Source organism: Pinus tabuliformis, chromosome 1_1 (genome assembly GCF_031772625.1).
Source record: "Pinus tabuliformis cultivar Carrire ecotype Pingquan chromosome 1_1, CPIR1, whole genome shotgun sequence".
NCBI classification, from domain to species: Eukaryota; Viridiplantae; Streptophyta; class Pinopsida; order Pinales; family Pinaceae; genus Pinus; species Pinus tabuliformis.
The window spans coordinates 306,948,275-306,960,874 of NC_142297.1; the positions used below are offsets into that span (position 1 = coordinate 306,948,275).

Below are 12,600 nucleotides of genomic sequence, written 5' to 3' on the forward strand. Positions count from 1 at the left end.
GGAATTAAATTTTTAATGTGTTTATTAGGTTTTTGAATATATAAAATGAATTATCAAAGAGATATAGAATAATAGTTGGTGAAGGAGTGCTTTGTTAAGGCTTTCCGTAAAGTGTGATCTCTGCTTGACTTACTTTGATGCAATCATAAATTTACAAATTTCCGTAAAGTGTGATCTCTGCTTGACTTACTTTGATGCAATCATAAATTTACAAATAAAATTGAGAGAAAATATCTTTTTTTAATTTCAAACCAAATTGAACAAAAAAAAACCACAATAATAAAACTTTTAAAATATTTAAACCATAATTTTTTTCAATTGCTTTATATAATATATATGTAATTTATTTTATTTTTAAATCTAATTAATTATCTAGAATGATAATAAAATATCAATATACTTTTATTATGGGTACTAAGAATAAAATTATTGAATTTTTTTAATATTATTAATTACAATTAATCAAATTTTATTTTTTTAATTACAATTATTTTTTTTAATTTTAATGGTCTAAATTCTAGATTGAACTATGGAATGCAAAGAGAAGTTTTGAGAACAACTCTCCGTGGTAGTGTGCTGTAAAATGAATCTTAAATATTTATTAAATTCAATGAATATAAACCAAGTGGAATTTTGACCCAAAAAAACAAAAAACAAAGTGGAACTTTTGATTTTTCACATATCTGGAAGATGGAACAGCTTAAACCGCATTTGTTTTGCTCCAAAAGAACTTGTGGTGTGTTAAATGCTTCATCTCTCCGGCTTCTGTTAACAAATTACAGAAGATAAGGTTCTTTGCACTGATAGATGCTCTGACATTTTTCTATAACAGAGGTCAAGCTTATCACTGCCTGTTAATATTCGTCGGGCCATCCGTAGAGCTTCCAATAGATTCATTCATTCAATATTCAGCCATTCCTGGTCGAGATCGAGGTGAAATAAAGCGGCAGGCTCAGCATTTTTTCCCGCTATCAGTGAAGTGAGATGCCCAAATGCATCTTCTTGGCAGGGAATTATTAGACCCTGCTGGTGATCGAATCCAAATTCCTCCTCAGCCTTCCGGAGCGGCGAACGGAAGAGAGGGTGGTTGAGATACGAAGTGGGTATGATGAATCGCCTGCGCTCACTTCCAACAGAGACCGGAAAGTGACCCTTCGGAACGTCCCACGGAATATTCTGCTTATCTTCTGCATGCTCCGAATCTAAGTTCATATAACGCCCTCTCTTTACAGGGAAGGTCCTTCGGGAATTGACCATCCCTTGCCACTTCCTCACTATCTGCTGGAGGAGAAGAAGTTGCATTACCCCGTTCCCCTTGCTCCTCCTTCCATCGCTGTTATACCGGCTGCGAACTGTGAATTAACAGTACAAACGCAAGTGCGAAGACGGATTCTCGTGTGTAAAACAGAGATATCTTCGTTATATAAATAGAATCGAGAATCCAATTGCAAGCTGGACGGTTCTTTTTGGTCAAGAAAATCTGTCAACAACCCATAAAAATATAATACTGAGACGCGTAATCATGCCCGTGGAAGAAAGTTGAGCGATGTACACCAGAGGTTGATACGCCACCGGACCCCACTGGCACACATTAGTCATGGACATGACTGACATAAATGTAGAGACCGGGACCATCAATAACTCAACAACCAGAGTTTCCCCATTGATCACTGGACGCTGCTCTGCAAATATGAATCTTTCACTTAATTGGTTATATTTATGGTTATAATTAGCTTAGTTATATCATATAATATAAATTAGGTTAAGGTGGTGGATGGTAAAAAATTCTGAAGAATTATCTTTTTATGGTGAAAATGAATTCAACATTATCATAAATTTTTATCACACTCAAAATGTTGAAGACTGCAAACATGGTTTTCAGCTCAAATTTGAAATATGACAATAAATTAAATGAGTAGTAAATGCTTATATCTATCAATCTATAATAATAGTCACCAAAATCATTCATTTTATCAAATATTGATTCTTATTTTTAAGTAGACTTTGTATTAATACTATAGGTTATCAATAGGACATGGCCAAAAATTTGTTCATATGACATTTTTAAATTAATTAATTTAATTAAATGGATAAAAATCCATGACTATGAAAATAAATCTGTCTTTGATTTTGATTAGGTGTTCTAGAATATTTTATGGAGATTAAATATGTTATATTCACCAAATAATTATTGATAATTAAATTGAAATTCTGCAAATTCTATACCAAAATAGATACACTTTTCAATATAATTAGTCTAAATTAAATCAAGATAATTCATAAATATGAACTGTTATGACAACACAGCAAATAGTAGTAAATTCTCATAGCTATCAATCTATAATAATCATCTAATCATTCATTTTATCAAATATTGATTCTTGAATTTTGAATAGACTTTGTATTAATACTATAGCTTATCAATACCACATGGCTAAGATTCCTTCATTTGACATTTTTAAATTAATTAATTTAATTGAAAGCATTTGGCATGGATTTGGACCATTTCCTAACCTCCTTGTCTAGGGATTGGAGGAAAAGCCTCAACACTACATCCTGGTGTTCAACATTTTGATTCTTTCCGAAGGCACAAAAAATTTCTTTGTGTGTTTGTGTTGTTACATCAGATTCCTCATTCTGGGAAGGAGCTTGACGTAGTCCAAGGGAATGGCATATGGAGGTTGAGGCAGGTTTAAGGGAACATAATTTTTAGAAATAAGATTAGGATGGCAATTTGGATCAGGGGTTCTTGAATTCCTAGAGGAGCTTGAGGTATTATCAATGGTATGACAGCTGACTAACAGTGGAATAAGGGATTGTTTACACTATGGGTAGTGTTGCCTTCGGGTTTATTTTTTATCTCCTCAACTTCTTATTTGTCCTCTAAGGGGACTGCATTGATGGATGGACCACTCTCGGGAGGATATACGAGACCTGTAGGGGAAGATTTAGAACAACGAATTGCAGCCTTCTCTGAACTGGATAAGAATTTTTGTTGAGAGGGGTTTGCACAGGTATGGGACCTTTTAGTAGCCAGAATGAGAAATAAAAATACAGATTGTGGAGTCCCCAATGTGAGAACTCTTCTACTTTGAATTACAGTAAAAGCAATCTTTCTATTACAAAATTCAAGATTCAAAGGAAAATAATTATCAGAAGAATCCTAGATTGTATTAAGAAACAATAACCTAGGAAAAGGGAACCTTTCAGAAATCTACAAAAGAGAAGAATAACTATGCTGTAATAGAGAACAGGACCCTATTCCCCAAAGTAGGAATCTTCAGCACCTGTCTCTGACTATCAAACTTTCATAAACTCATTCTGCAAACAGAATTACCAATCGAAATGATCAACAATTACATAGGAATGAATTGTATGAAAACGATGCAACAATCAATTGAAACAGACTTAAGCAATAGAAAGCCAAGTTCTAATCAATGCGTAAATAATGCATAACGGAGTTTTAATAAGGCATGAATAAAAATAATAATTAACACACTACAGAACTAATGGGTGAATCTTGTGAGGAAGGCGGGCCTTCTCCTTCTCATAAGATCCCCCAGAAATGAACGACAACTAAGAAGAAGTGCTCAAAGTGATCTTTTTTTCATCTGCCAAATGTAACATGTTACAATAAGAATGAACACGCTCTTCTCTGTAATTTTGTATTCTATCGTCCCCCTCTAATGTTGATTTCTCCTCTATTTAAAGAGGAGAAATCCTCTTAATACAATTATTACATGTGTACATACAAATCCTGTTGTTAGTCTAATCTAATCTTCTATGTTGGAATAGGATATTCCGATCTTCAATCGCAAAATGTTGTTACAGTAGTTATAATGGTGTTGCCTTTGAGGTACAACTATTGCGGCCGGTGTAACAGCTCCTTAATTATCCTTTCTTGTTACTGTTGTATATGAAATACTATTTCAGCATCGTAGACCACAGGCTGTTTCAGCATCACAAATCACGGACTGTTTCAGTATCGGGATTTGCGTACTATTTACTGTTTCAGCAACGTGGTCTTCAAGCAGCAACAATATATTAACTGCAGTCTTCAAACTATTTTAGCAACTATATATTTCCGATTAGTGGCTAAGTATGAAAGTAATGTAAATTTACATGTAAAACAAATTAAACATATAGCAAAGAGAAAAAATGTTTTATACCTTTGGAAAAATAGATTAACGTGATAATGTAGGCTTAAATGTGAGTAGGAAAAGGATGTGGTGAGAGCAAAAAGTATGAGCAAAAAGGTACATTATAGGGTCCTAACATCCCCCCCAACTGAAAAGGGGCATGTCCTTAGGCAACTTCACTCTGAATTAGAATCCAAAATACTGGCTCTTGGCATGCAAATTACTTAAGCAGTAGCTGTAGAAGGTACTATCTATTGGAGCTCTGAATCCTTGAACATATTGTAGCCTTTGCTAGGTTACTGCTTCAACCTTCTTGGGCAACCTATGATAAGCCTGATACTTCTATGCTGGCATCCACATGATGGGAAAATGGAACTAATAACCTATCCAATTTTCAGCGCATTGCTGGACACATTTGATGTAATTGTGTACCCAGAAGATTGCTATCACAAGATTGGTAGGACTGAAGGGATTGTGCTATTGCCTTTCCTCTGAAGGTTGTTGCCAAAACAGGTTATTTTCTTTTAGGGCAACAATTTCTTCGGATTTAATAAAATGTTGACAAGCCTGAAGTACTGTTTCTTGTAGTTACCACATATGTTGAATCATTCCCGGTTTCTTCAAAAATTGATAATATTCTGCAACAAAGGTGGCAGCGTTCTATGGTTCTGGCCGTATTCAGAGGAGACAGTTATCTTCATTATGCATGGAAGCTAAAAAATTAACTTTGCCACGTAATTTGGTTGGCAAGAAAGGAGGCGAATGCCCGAATCTGAATATCACCAACAAGAGGATTAAGGTAAGTTGTCTGTCCTTAGGTGTTATGAAACTAGCTCAAGAAAAGATAGAAAAGATAGATCAACACCTTAGAATTCAGCCTCTTCGAGGGGGCAACCTCCTTTACATTACATAAATGAACAATTCTTGGATGATTCAAATGACAAAACCTCCTTTCTATATATAGGAGTCTAAGGAGTCACAATATAACCCAGCCGACCTAACAATAATAATATAAAGCCACAAAAATAACAATAGAGGGATTCTATGGGGCACAGTAATAACAATATGGGGAAAATAGGGGCACAACAATATTAATAAGGGGTATAACTACAATAGTAATGGGGTAATCACTAGTATTATAGGGACCCAACATGCCCCTCTCCTTCAAAAAAGTGTTGTCCTCAATGCTTGAGTAGTTCTGGATACTTCTGTATAAAATTCTCATCCTCCCATGTGGAATCTTCAGCAGATAAGTTCTTCCACTTGATAAGATACTCTGAAATTGATCGATTTTGTAGCTGTCGAGTTCTTGTTTCTGTGACTGCTTCCGGTTCCAATATAATTTTTCCTTCCTCGTCAAGTTCTGGCAATATTTTTTGAATTGGGAGCTTGTCGCCTATAACCTTCTTTAAACATGAAACATGGAAAACTGGGTGCAATCGAGAAGCTGCAGGAAGCTCCAATTTGTATGCCATAGTACCAATTTTTGCAACACCTTGTACGGACCATAATACTTTGGTGATAATTTATTATCCTTCTTAGCTTGCTTGAGGGACATTTGCTTATATGGTTGTAGCCGTAGGAATACCCAATCACCTACATCAAAACTTCTTTCACTGCGATGTTGATCTGCCTGTTGTTTCATTCTATTCTGTGCCAACACGAGGTTATCCTTTAAGAGTTGGAGGACTTGTTGTTGATGTTCGATGTGATGTTCCACTGCCTGAACCTTAGAATTTTCTCTTAAATATGATGTGATGGATGGTGGTTGATACCCATAAAGTGCCATAAATGGGGTCATTTTTGTTGCTGTATGGAAGGAAGTGTTATACCACCATTCAGCCAGAGGCAACCATTTGACCCATTGTGTCTGTTTATCAGATACAAAGCAACGAAGATATCCTTCCAAACATTTGTTTACTATCTCAGTTTGCCCATCAGATTGAGGATGATAAGATGAGCTATGAGCTAACTGAGTACCAAGACAAGAAAATAATTTTGTCCAAAAATTTCCAGTGAAAATGGGATCTCTGTCACTTACAATAATCTTTGGGTTTCCATGTAGCTTTTGAATTGTTTCCATAAATGCAGTAGAAACTGTACTGGCTTTAAATGGATGTGATAATGCACAAAAGTGTGCATACTTGGTAAGTCTGTCAACTACCACCATGATGACACTCTTTCCCTCAGACTTGGGTAAACCTGTGATAAAATCCATTGAAACCTCCTCCCAACGTTGGCTTGGAATGGATAAAGGTTGTAATAGACCTGGTGTCTTAATTGTTTCAACTTTATTTTGTTGGCAAACCAAACATTCCGCCACAAACTTTTGAATATCTGATTTAAGGCCATCCCAAAAAAATTCCTTCTTAACCCTGTGGTAAGTTTTTAAAATCCTGAGTGCCCTCCTAAGGGAGAAGTGTGCAATTCCATAAGAATCTTTTGTTTTAGCTGGGAATTCTTACAGAGGTATAAGCGATCTTTGTACCATAACGAATCATTTTTCCAGCTAAATGTATCAGACATACTGGAATCTTGTTGTAACTTTCGAATAAGTGCCCACACTTCTTCGTCATTCTTCCATTCCTCCCTTGCTTCGTTTATCCAATCTGGTTGGATAATAGAAATGGCACACAACAATGCTTCCACATCCTCATCCTTTCTTGAGAGTGCATCTGCCACCACATTTTGCTTCCCTTTTTTGTAGATGATTTCAAAGTCATAACCCAACATCTTTGTGACCCACTTTTGTTGCTCTTCAGAGGATAATCTTTGTTCTAAAAAGTATTTAAGGCTATCATGATCCGTTTTTACCTTGAAGTGTCTTCCCATTAGGTAGGGTCGCCATTTCTTAAGTGCATGGAGTATTGCCAACATTTCCTTCTCATAAATAGCTTTGCTTAAAAACTTTCCCTTGATTGGACGACTTTCAAAAGCAATGGGTCTTTCATCTTGCATTAGAACAGCACCAATTCCATTTCCTGAAGCATCACATTCCACAATAAAGGTTTTTGTGAAGTCCGGTGTAGCTAAGACCGGTGCTTGGCACATTGCCTCTTTAAGATGTTCAAAGGCCTTTGTTGCTTCCGGAGTCCATGAAAATGCATCTTTCTTCAATAATGTTGTTAGAGGTGCTGCTATTCTCCCATAATTCTTAACAAACTTGCGATAATACCCTGTCAACCCAAGAAATCCTCGCAGATGCTTTATGGATGTGGGGATTTTCCATTCCTTAATGGCTTTAATTTTGCTAGGGTCTACCTTAACTCCTTCATGAGATACAATATGACCCAGATATTCCACCTCCTGGACTCCAAAGAAACATTTGGATCTTTTTGCATATAATTGTTTCTCCTCCAATAGTTGTAGCACCCTGTCAACATGTTCAACATGATCCTTCCAAGACTTGCTGTAGATTAGTATATCATCAAAAAATACTAACACAAATTTTCTAAGGAATGGTTTGAAAATTGAATTCATCAAACCTTGAAATGTTGAAGGTGCATTGGTAAGGCCAAAAGGCATGACCAAAAATTCATAATGACCCTCATGAGTTCTAAATGTTGTTTTCGGAATGTCTTCAGTCTTCATTCTGATTTGATGATATCCTGAACGAAGATCCAACTTGGTGAAGTAAATTGATCCATGCAATTCATCCAGTAATTCATCAATGACAGGAATGGGGAACTTATCTTTAATAGTGAGCTTGTTGAGCTCCCTATAATCCGGACACATGCGCCATGATCCATCCTTCTTGTGCACCAATACTACTGGAGCTGAGAAAGAACTTTGACTCGGTTGAATTATACCAGCCTCTAGCATTTCTGCAACCATACGTTCAATTTCACTCTTTTGGACATAGGGATATCTGTACGGCCTGATGTTTGGAGGAACACTTCCTGGAATCAGATGAATAGCATGATCATGATCACGCATAGGTGGGAGACCTTTGGGAGTCTCAAATACCTTGGAATGATTGTCCAGGACTTTTTGGAGATCTGGAGAAATAGATGATTCCAATGTGGAAACATCTAGCGAACATAATTGTGCAATTACACCTCTTTGTTCCTTTTTTAGAAGCTTTGTCATACCATTAGAGCTGATTATCTTTCCTGGTTTCCCTGCAATACCCCTTAATTCAACTTCCTTTCCTTCCGTAGAAAATTTGATGAAAAGTTCTTGAAAATTAAAAGCTATTGTACCCAAGGATTGTAGCCATTGGACTCCTAGTACAACATCAACACCTCCCATTGGAATGGAAAGCATTGGGCTAGTCAATACATATTCTCCCATGGATAGCTTGATATTATGGCACTTTCCAGAGAAATTTATTGTTCCTCCATTTGCAATCATCACTTGACACTCTGGTGCTGGATATAGGAAGCAATTCAATTCTTTTGCTACCTTACAATGAATAAAATTGTGGGTGCTTCCTGAATCAATCAACACTATTACCTTTTTCTTCTTGATTTGTCCTTCTATCTTGATGGTTTGAGGAGTGGTAATTCCCGCCAATGCATTACAAGATATGGTCGGATTTATTTGTTCTTCATCTAGGCTTTGTTCCTGGAGTATATCCTCTTCTTTTGACCTTTCTTGCTCCTTTTCTTCTTCCTCTTCACAATCTATGTAGAATAATTTCTTCTCAGCACACTTATGACCTTTAGTGTATTTGCTATCACAACTGTAACAAAGCCCTTTTGCTCTTTTTTCTTCCAATTTTTGTGGTGTCAACCTTATAGGTTGTGGAAGACTAGGGGCAACAACACTTTCATCTTTATAGTTGTGAGTGGTATGCTTCCTGGTTGCCATAATTTTGCTTTCCATTTTTCTTGCTAACCTGAATGCCTTCTCTAATGAATCAGGTTCCCAAAGGCGAACATCATGTTGGATATTATCCTTTAAAGACCCTATGAACACATCAATCCTATGCTCCTCTGGAATATCTTTTACCCTTATGTTCAATTTTTGGAACTCCTCAATGTGCTCCATTATTGAACCCTTTTGTTTGAGACTTATCAATTGGCTAAAAAAAGTGTTGCTTTTTGTATCCTCATAATGTGCTATCAATTCTTTCGTAAAAATTGCCCAAGTGATAAATTGTTTACGAGAGCAAAGCCATTGATACCATACAAACTGATTTGGTTCCAAATATAAAGTTGCCATACGTACCTTTTGTGTGTTTTGCACATTATTGAGATCGAAGAATTGCTCCATCTGTAATATCCATGTGGCAGGATCCTTGCCATCAAACTTCCTCATATCGATTTTTGGAATATGGTGAGTCTTCAATCCACCATTAGAGTCTATGAATCATGATTAAAATTTCTTTTGTTCTCATCATGAGTTTCCTTTAGTACCCTTTCACCATTAGTGACCATTTCTTATAGCAACTTATTTATATTTATCTTCAATTCTTCCATCTTATCATCCATGCCATCAATTTTAGCATCCATGCCATTCACCTTAGCTTCCATGCCATCCATCTTAGATTCTACATCTTTCCTTAAACCATCCATCTTAGATTCTGTTTCTTTTTGTGCAAGTGACAGTTGTTGCACTTGTTCTTGTAATTTTGATATATCATATAGAATTTCTTCTTCTTCTTCATGAGTCATGCTAGATCTTTCAGGTTCCTTACTAGGTGTTTCCATTTTCTTTCCTCAGGGCATCAGTTACTGATAATAATACTCTACTAGCCCTTTGAATTCCTTCAAAATAAATTTTCAAACCACTCTTAAGCAAAAATTTAAAATAATCTACACACCTTTGTTTTTTCACTTTGTAGGAGCTCGATATTGCCTCTGACGTATCTCTGTACTTTCAGATCATCCAGTTCTGTAATTGCAACCTACGGTATCCTCTACGTCCTCTTTCCAATGCCACCAATCTGATCCAATTTGGATTCTCCAAGGAAGAGTTATTCGAAATCTCCCACAGTGACCTGATTATAGACTAGTTCAGTAGAGCGAACTTGTACGACATGCCACGAGTCACTGTTTCGTCGTTTGGCTCTGAAAAATGTATACAAGAAACTACAATCCGTATTATTTCTGCACCTTCTTATGAAATTTCATTCTAATGCTCAGGGAAAAGGCTATGATGATTTTCCCCAGGTCACCTGTTTGGAATGTAATTCAGGAGTCTGTAAAAAGACCAACGTCCTCAGATCATATCTCCGAAAATATAGCACAAAAAGCTCTGAAATTTGGACCTGAGATTCAGCACTATGTCTTCTCAAATGGGTTTTTTTGTTAGCTTCTGAAACATCGCAGAAAAAAATTTATAGCGAAAATGCCACGATGACCTGTTTGGAGCAGCGAAACCCTAGAATCCAAAGCTCTAATACCAAATGTTATGAAACCAGCTCAAGAAAAGATAGAAAAGATAGATCAACGCCTTACAATTTAGACTCTTCGAGGGGGCAACCTCCTTTACATTACATAAATGAAAAATTCTTGGATGATTCATATTAAAAACCTGCTTTCTATATATAGGAGTCTAAGGAGTCACAATATAACCTAGCCGACCTAACAATAATAATATAAAGCCACAAAAATAACAATTGACGGATTCTATGGGGCACAATAATAACAATATGGGGGCAATAGGGGCACAACAATATTAATAAGGGGTATAAGTACAATAATAATGGGGTAATCACTAGTATTATAGGGACCCAACATCAGGAATGGCTTCATTATGAAGATATAATTCACATAGTAGATTCTAATCACTAGTAGAGGCTTCTGCGAAAGTTTGAACAAAATCTATTGGTTTGAACATTGCATAGGGTCTTGCATCTTTGATTTCTTTCATCTGAAAGAATGCAAGTCATTCTGTAAGGAAAAGAGAGTAATTTAGGGGTGGTTTCCTAGCAGCCATGAATTTTTGTACCAAATTGAACATCAGGAGCAATTTGCTTTTTAACTACTTATTCTACTTCTTATGGGCACAATATTCTTGGAGTTTTTGCTCCAAAGTTTCCTAGTTTGAATATATGTGGCTCAACCAAAGTAATTTGTGCTCCTGCAGGATTGTGTGCTGTGTAATAGCAAACTCTTTCTTCCATTTGTTCATTATTACCTACTCATTCCATGGTTGACTTTTTGTTCCAACATTGCAAGTGGTACGCTAAGGTGGAGTCTAAGTAGAAGTACTAATAAAAATAAGAGCTTCAGATTGGATAATTATATCAAGAGGCAGTGTTTGAACATCATTACTAATAAGAACAGGGGCTTTAGATTTAACAATTGTTGTAGGCCAAGGATCTTGTAGATTAGCTTTGCTTTTTGAAGGGCCTACTGGTTCTTGTGTAACAGTAGGGCATTCCTTTTCTTTAACTGCAAAAAACGTAGGTGTAGGGGAAGCTCCAGGCATTGGGATTTGAACCACTTTATAGCCTACTTGATCATAAATATCCCCACATTGGTTGCACATATACTGTCTATATTGATCATCTTTTATGTTTTTCTCTGCCATGGCCACTGCGCGAGCAAAGGTATACAAATTAAGTTCCCTGTCATAGGCTTCCTTTGCCATTACCAGCTCTTGCTTGTAAGCTTCTAGTTCTGATCTTAGAAACTCATTCTCTTGTAAGAGAGAAGCCATTGTTGGTTCTGGTTGTTGATCTGTCATAGGTGTATCAAGAGGGATGACTGGCTTTTGTGTAACAGTCACAACTTCAGTAGCTGGTTCTTGTGGAGTAGCTACAAAATCAACATCTGATTCTACTTGATGTAAAGAAAATAATGTTGCCGCACCTTGGGCATCTGATTCTTGTATTTCCAGAACAAATCAGCAGCTGATTCTTGTGTTTTAGTTGTAGTTCTTGTGTAACAGCTATAGCTGGTTCTTGTGTAACAGCTACTGAATGAGTAGCTGGTTCTTGTGTTTCAACTACTGAATGTAAGGAAAATGATGTCGCAACACCCTGGGCACCTGGTTCTTGTGTTTCCAAAACAAAATTAGCAGTTGGTTCTTGTGTTTCAGCCGTAGTTGGTTCTTGTGTAACAACTATAGTTGATTCTTATGTAACAGCTACTAAATGAGTTGTTGGTTCTCGTGTTTCAGCTACTAAATGTAAGGAAACTGATGTTGCAGTACCCTGGGCATTTGGTTCTTGTGTTTCAGTGCCCATGGGTGGAACAGGTAAAAATTCAAGGATTTGGGAGGTTGGAGGTGTACGGGGTTTTAGCAGGATGGTTTGGGGATTTAGGGTAGTGGTTATGGTTGAAGTCCTCATTCTTCTTCTAGGTAAAAAGGAAGAAAAATTATCAATTTTCTCCTTTCTTTTTTGAGTAGATTTTTCGTCGATAGTGGAATGGGGAGGGCTATCAGAAGTGGTTGCTGCTTTGATTGAACCCCTCGTTTTCTTTCTAGATGAAGAAACAGTAGTAGTTTGCTTCCTTCTTTTGCGAGTGGGTGTTTCCTCAGTGATGGAGCAGGGAGGGTTATCTTG

General features: G+C 36.6%; 1 pseudogene; it reads right to left on the reverse strand.

Moving 5' to 3' along the window:
- Positions 1-897: 897 nt before the first annotated feature.
- On the reverse strand, positions 898-1,302 carry LOC149212769 (protein SMALL AUXIN UP-REGULATED RNA 12 pseudogene; annotated as a pseudogene).
- Between the last annotated feature and the right edge of the window lie 11,298 nt (positions 1,303-12,600).